The sequence below is a fragment of the Pseudopodoces humilis genome, chromosome 2 (assembly GCF_049639895.1).
Source record: "Pseudopodoces humilis isolate 2021_Gansu_Grassland_sample_001 chromosome 2, ASM4963989v1, whole genome shotgun sequence".
NCBI lineage: Eukaryota > Metazoa > Chordata > Aves > Passeriformes > Paridae > Pseudopodoces > Pseudopodoces humilis.
The window spans coordinates 75,248,555-75,256,644 of NC_142201.1; positions in this window are offsets into that span (position 1 = coordinate 75,248,555).

Sequence of the window (8,090 nt, forward strand, 5' to 3'; positions counted from 1 at the left end):
ATCAGGTATTCCAAAAATAAAAAAACAACATTCAATTTAGTTACAACTCATAAAAATCTTTGTATTAATTATGCATAATCAGATTGTCATTCAGAGGCAAGTACAGGAATAAATCAAGGGTAATAACTGAGATGATCTGTGATCTTTACTTTTCCGTACTCGGCATCTACAATGCCTGTGTCAAGCTCTTAGAGATGGGAAGGGCTCTTTCTGTGCATTCCTGGCCCAACCTTGGCACCTGCTCCCTCCTGTGCTTTTAGAGAGGCAATGTTCTCTCTAGAGTATATCTAGACCAGCCAGGAGGGACTGTTGAATCTCGAGGGGAAAAGAGTGAAGACTTGAATATTTCAAATTTTCCCGTGTGAGACCAGCTGACAGTCACAGCTTGGAAACCCACTGCTGATTTGGGCAGTTTATTGTGCTTTGAACTGTAAACGACTAGCTCATACTTCATGTTCTGAATGGAACTGCTCTTTAGGGGATGGAACAAGTGAAGGGAGAGCTCCATAAAGGCTGCTCCAGCCTGAGACAGACCAAGTGCACAATTTCCACTAAGTGCATGATTAGATTTGATGATGCACCCAAAGGCAACATTTCATATTTCATTAGAGCTTCTGTTTCAGTTTGAAATTGGTCACCCAGGAGATTTCCCTATTTTGAATATCTGCTGTGTATGGCAGGTATAAATAATGGTAATGATTATGATTCTCCACATGAGGCTGCTGTGGGTTTCTGTGCCTGAAAAAGCAGGTGATCCCTATGCCCACACAGAAAATCTAGAAGTACGGTGCATCAGACAATATAGACTAGACTAGACAGTAGGAAGCGATTAGAAGGGTGAAATAAACAAAGTTCAAAGTTCTGGAGGAAATGAACAAACTAAAATGAAGAAGGATAAGAAAGGTTATGGTAAATATCCCAAACAATTTTCTGACAGATTGTTTATTTATTCATACTGGACCCTGCTTCATTGAAGACACTATTTGACACAAAAATTTGAATGTCAAGGGGATTTCTGCAGAAGATGAGAGGAGCACAAAGTCCTCTAAGCCAAGTTTTGCAATGAGGCTAGGGGAGTGTTGCAGCTTCCAAGCAAACACCAGTAATGAGTACAGTCATAAGGTGATCTGGGACATGGTAGCTGTAGAAGAAAGAGGCTTCCTTTAAAATTTCACCAATATAAGCTGTTCTTTGTAAGGAGAGACAGAATCTCAGCAAAAGATACAACTGTCAGCAGGAATGTAGATAAGGAATGCAGGAGGTGGCTCTTTTACTTGATCTAAACAGATTATGTAATCTGCTCCAGGCTCATGATAACAACGTGTAACACAGATGGACTTCAAATACAGGTGTATTCAGTCAAGGAATGCTGCTACTGACTGGTTGCTTTTATAATGTTCAAGAAAATCCAGCTCATTGTGTCTGGAACCTACAAAAGGATCCACCTGTGCAGGTCCTTAATCCTGCTCATAGCTGTAAATTGAACCAGCGATGCAGATGTTTACCCCGTCTGATCTCAGTGCAGGGTCAGACCCTTTATTCTATCATTGGATCAACTCAAGTTACTGTCGTCACTACGAACATCTATGAGACCTCTCAGAACACTGTGGGACACATCCAGAGACAGTAGATCTCCAGCTTCTTAGGCTGCAAGTTAGTTATGGCTTCACATCATTTCTACCTACAATAGGAGCATAGATAGTTATCATATCCACGATAATTAACTCTGTGGGGACCTTGACATTCCAATAGTTTTGTGAACAAGTTGCTATGTGATTTGATTACTTTTCTGTTGTAGTAGAATAGGGCAACCACAGTGATACTCAGTGAGGACAGACAATATTTAACTCCTGGTTGCATCTCTTGTAATTTATTCTCTCAGCCTTGCAACTTTCTTACAGGAAGAGCAGTAATAATCTTACACGTAGCCCTGAATTTGCTGTTTCGTCAGCTGAATTGGCCCAACTGAAAATTAAATACTAATTCTTTATGTAAGAATCTAAGCTGGTGTTTGTAAAAACAGAGTACCAGCTCCCTAGTAAATATATCAGTAGCATATTTAGACCAATAAGATGTTTAATGAGATGTCTTTAAGTAAAATAAATGTTACATATCCAGCTTTTTCTCTGCCTAAAATTGTACTGAGAGCCATGTGGAGGTAACATGTGAGGATATACTACACTGGATAGATCTTCTATTGTAATGGTTTGGTAACATGCAGCATGGAAATATACAAGGCATTCTAAACTTTATTGGGTTTGCAGCCATTTAAGTCCATAGATATTAGTTTTACTGTCACATTTTTCCTGTGCTGTGAATAATAAAAGAGAATCAATATTATTTATGGGATCCTAGCCTTTGCTTACTTAATCTTACTGTGAAAGGAGGTTAAAAAAGTGGTGCTTTAAAATCTTAAAAAAATTGAGAGGAAGGATCAAATCATAGTGTTCTTCTAATGCCACTGGTTAAGTTGCCAAAGATTTACAAAAGATTTACTGGACCTCCTGAAATTTTAGGATTTGATTGCTAGTAATGTTGTCTTCAGAACTTTTTTGTGCTCTAATAAAATTTAATTTTCTCTCCATCAATATCCATTTTGTTTGCTCAAATGCTTTCTTGCTTTTTACTTTTAGAAGCTCCTCTTCATCAGATTCATGTGCTAAATACTTCTCTTGGGTAATTCTGATGATCTCACACTTTTATACATTTTGCTTAACCTATCAGCAATGTTGGTTTGACCACTATCCTATTTCATCATAATTATGAAAAAAAGCTGCACTTATAAATTTGGTCAGTGCATTAATGAGGCCCTATTTCTTGCTACGTAGTTCCTGAATATACTGAATTAGTATTACAGAGCATTACTCTTTGCTTTCCCTTCCTTACAAGAGCAGCAGTAGTGCAATTTTATGAAGACTGATTCTCAGTAAACTGGGTGATTTCTAACTCTGTAAAATAATGCCTACTCTGATTTGCAATTAATTACTTTATGGTTTATTTATGCTTTCTCCTATTTCCACTCAGAACACTAGCACACATAAGGCTGGAAGCAACACAAAAATAGTTGTTCTTAACAGATGTCTTTGATTCCTCCTGAGTAACTGTTGGATGGTAGTTCAGTTTTTAGGAAAATAATTGCTCCAGAAGGAAGACTTTATTTTATTTATATCCACATCTTTTAATTTCCTCAGACTATATTACCAGTGAGTTTAAACTGCGTAAACTGTTCTGTAACACTTTTCAGCTCTTGAAAACAGAAATACTACTAAAAAAGAAAGAATTAAAATATTATTTATTAACCTGATCCTGATTTTACAGTGGTGTCACATAATTGATTTCAAAGAAGAGACATTGATGTAAGGTTGGTGATTGGCAAGTTGGGATCCTGCTTTCCATTTGTTTGGTAATGCTATAGGCAGACACTAGCACAGAAGTAATTATTAATTTTATGCATAAAGGAAAGAAATCTTGAAACATATAAATGACTTTTCAATTGGAATCAAAAAGAAAAAGAAAGAAAGGCTTGTTGTATACTACCCACAGTAGAACTCTAATAGCTAACACAGAGCGGATATAGAAGTCTGATCTCAGATTTTGACATATTGGAATAAAAATATGAAACTATGCATTTTGCATCACAATAAAAAAAAAAAAATACTGCAATTTCTTAACATGACTCACTTTGTTTTGTGCTAAATTGGAACTTTTTGCCCTAGGATTTCATATCGCATGAGTAGATGGTCCTCACTAGATATGCATCTTTTCTCATTGAAGTAAAACTATGAGCTTGTGTCACACACTAAAAGCTATTTAAAGAGTTTCTCAGCATTTAAAGCCACTGGAATTCAAACAGGAAATGTTGGATGTTGTGGGAAAAGTCTCCTGTGTTATTGTTTGAACAATACTGATATAATTTAAAAGTTCACTGCAGACAATTAGAACTAGAAATCAACCCTCAGTATACGTGTGCACCAATGATACAAATCTAGCTTCTGTTAAGGTAACAAAGATCACACCAAAGATCATGAGGATGTGTGCTATCTCCTGCTATGATTTATTCACATTCCTCATAAGGTTGTTGTGTAGGGCGATATTGTGATGAATTCCTTAGTCGCCCCAAGGAACATCTGGCCTTGCTGCTGCTTACGCTTCAATCCTTTGACAAAATGCCTGCATCTGAAATGGCTGGACTGCTGTTCAGAGAGGAGAGAAAAATTCAAGGGATCAGAGTCTGATATAACAAAGAAGAGGAGGCTTAGCTCCTAGGTCTGGCAGATAGGAACACCCCAGAGACAGGTGGGATCCTGGTTTTCACCTTTTCTCTTAGTGCTGACTCTCCAAGGAAAATGTCTAAATAGATTTAGAAGAGATGTCTCCTAGGGAGTTTTCATCCCCGTATAGCTCTGCATTTGGTCCCTACTCTGTGGTTGTTTTCAGTCTCCAGGAATCTTGCATGGCTCTCAGTAGCACTGTGAGTCAGCTTGTTTCAGTGATCCCTTTTGCAGAACTGCTCTGCCTAACAGCTGTCCCAGCTCAGCTAGTGGGGCTGCAAGCTGTGGCTGGGGGAGGGAAGATCTGAGAGACAAATACCTTCGGGTGAGTCTTGATCAGCAGACTCTCCTAGCAAGTGATCAGAGAACAGGAACAACAGATTCTGTTCCTTATCACTTTTCCTCGGGTAGTTCAGCTCTGCATTCCTCTTCCTTTTGGTGCAGAAAGGCTGGAGTCATTGCTGAATTCCAGCTCAAGTTGAAGATATTGCCTTTGCTAACAGAATTCACCTAAGTGCAGAGAGCCACTGTGCTGCTGACACGTGGTTAAGAGGTAGGGAGAAAAACTTCAGCATCACATTCAAGATCAAAGGTCCAGAATTTTATGCACCCTTTTGGAATGAGCCAAACTACACCAAGTCCCAGTACAAAGGTGCTAGTGGGTGTTAGATCATGTTTTGTGGCCAGTGCTGCTCCTCTGCAACCCTTTTCCACAGCACCCAGCACAGTGGTGCAGGTTGCACACCTCTGATATGGTTGCCCCATTGCTTGACATCCTCCTGCCACTTTTCTTGAGGATAAGAAGTAAATTTGTTACTACCTCTTCTCAGTCCTTGCTGTCAGACTTGCAGTTTCATGCTCCTTCAGCATGCTGAAGATGGGATAGAGATGACCCTGTTTGTACAATTAAAAATCCATCAAGCAAATGCTGAAATTTGTTTCAACCTCAGGTGCAGAAATTTTGATTTTTTTTCTCATTCCCTCTAAATAACCTGACTTTGTCTCAAAGCTCAGCTTTGCAACTCTACATTCAGGTAAAGCAGTTATTGTGGAAACAAGCTGAGATTATTTACTGTCATTCTTCAGGAAACCCTTTTTCCCTTTTCTCTCTGTCTTTATCCCTGTACTCCTTGGCTTCCTCAACCATAAGTTCCTTTCAAAAATAGCCATTAAAAAAAATATACACTTTCTATTTCTGCTTACTGTCTTTTTGATTCTTAAGTCTTCAGTATTATTTTTATTCCTCTACCTAAGACACAAATTAAAGTTAGAGTTTGACTGTTTGGCTTGTTGATTAGGTGTATGCCATCTTATCATTGACATCAGACTTGAGAAAATATTTTGAAGGAAAGAATTATCAAAGATATGGAAGTGAATGGAAAAGAGGTTAAAATGTTACATTGTACCTCATTAGTCCAGTATTTTTATTTTAAAAGAGTAACTCTTAACTACATAAGTGATGCTTTACACACTTCACGTCACTGGTGGGATTGCTTGCCTAAGTAGTGATTCAGTAACTTCATTTAGTGTTGCTTCTTGTCAGTTTAGTTAGTTCTTTACATTTTCAGCATTACACAGAAAGGTTTAAATACCCTTTCAGATCCACCGAGGCAGTCCAAGAGTGCAAACACAGTGTTTAGTTTAGTGTGCATCTTCCTACATCTGAAGTATATGGAAAAGCTTCATCCTGCATCCCTGCCTGCTCTCCCCAGTATATTACATCAAGAAAAAGCACCAGAATGGCTCTTGTAACTTGCCTGGCTCACTGGGGTGAGAAAGGTTGAGAATAATTTATCACTCCATCTTTAGTCAGTGAGACGTGAACCAGTTCCATTTCCCTGGAACAGGGATTAAATCTTAGTGGAAAAATTTTAAATTCATGGTTGCACAGTCCTTAAGCTAGCAAACAAATAAGCAAGCACAGTAGCATCCACTGTCATCTCTGATCAGGGATTTAAAGACCTAGGAAGACTATAAAATTGCTTTAATTGCTTCTTCTCTAGGAAATCCTACTGCTTCAGAGCAGTTGTTATTGTTATTTGATAGTAAGAAGAGGTAAGTATGTTTTAGAGCAATCTGAATTTGTGCAAAAAAGAAAATTGCATCAGCACAAACAGGGACTGTTTCACACTGCATCTAACAAGACCTCCCTCCCTGGACCATGGATCTGCTGGAGACATCTGCTGCCTGAAGCCCATTCTCTTATTACCTTGGATACTATCTGCAAGGCTGCTGAGAGATTGTACTTCACATACGTGTCCCCTTCTTCTCCAGCTAATGGGCACAAGTGTTTAATTTTGAACTTATAATGAGGTGTTTGTCTGCAGAAACACCCACTGAGAGCACAGAAAGCTGCAGGGTAGGACCTGCTGGTTATCCATATTTCTGCCTTGACAGTGAAGAAGCCCAAGCACAGACCTTTGGTATCTGTAAGGTAGCAACAGGCTAAGAAAGATTTAATTAATATTAGCTTACTTTGAACTCAGAAATAAACACACTAATGTGAAATAACTGGAACAAATCTATAAGCATTTTTGTACACAGTGTTCCAGTACAAATAATATTGTTGTTGCCAGTAGCAGGACATGTGCCTCATGATGTACCTTATGCTAAAATGTCCTGTGCAAACAATGCAAGCTCCAGTCAGGGCTTGTACCAGCTTGCTGTGTGAGCTTCCTTTGTGAACTGGAACTTGGTACTGGTTATCCCCTGTTAAGATGCAAAGCTGAAGCATGAATTAGCAGTGAAAATCTTGAATGTACAGGTTCAAGTTGAAATTTGAGATCTGAGAGCTATGACCAACCTGCTGATGGTCACCTATTTGCTAGGAGCTGGTGTTACTCAGAAACAAGATGCAGCCAGGCAAGAAAGGAAAACAGCTATGTGATGTAGTAAGATACCTGATACAGCCTGCAAAATAACCCCACCTAAGCATCACCCACCTGTAACTCAGGAACCAAACTAGAGTTCAGAACCATCCAGAGACCAAAAACATATATGAAAAGAGATCTCAGATGTGCAGGTGACGGCAGGGGAGAAAGAAAAGGCCTGTGACAGGTCCAGCTTCCCGTGTCAGAGCTCTCAGTGACTGCCCACTAAAAAAAAAGACCATTTGGGCCCATAGCCACCAGCATGGGCTATGTGGCTCGAGTTTCAATGTGTATTTTGTTTTGAAGTTTGATTTATCAGCCTCCCACCCCAGTAATCTCTAATTTGTATGTATATACATTTATTCAGTATAAACAATAGGCAACTAATGAAGATTCATTTTGGCAAAAATTGTGGTCTCTGTAACTTTTGTTGGAAGTGCTAAAAATTCCTTATGATAATCTTAAACCACTCAAGGTGAGACAAGTCTGATGAGCTGTCATGTCCTCTGAAAACACCAACCAACTACTTCTGCCATTATTGCTCAGTGTCATGTGTTCATTGAAAAGGGTCTTGCAAAAGTGAGCTTCACCTTATCTTTGCTAAATAATAACTGCTCCCTGAGAGCAGCAAACCTACAGTTGGATCTGACTGATCAGTCTTCCTGTCCTTCTTCACCCTCTGTTTTGACTTTCTAGGTGGGGTGTTCTGCTCTCAGTGTTTCTTTTTATAGAGGAAGCACTGTATAATTTTTAAAAATATTTTTATTTTAAGGTTCCTAAGAAGCCAAAATTATCAGATGAACTGAGCATTTGCAAGTCCCAGTTGACAGCCAACAGCTGAAAAATGCAGAAGAGTAAGTCCTGTACCCTTTCTGGAAGTTAATTTAGTTCATTTGATGGTGCAGTAAGAAAGTAAAAGCTGCTTTTCCAGCCAACGGTGTCATCAGAG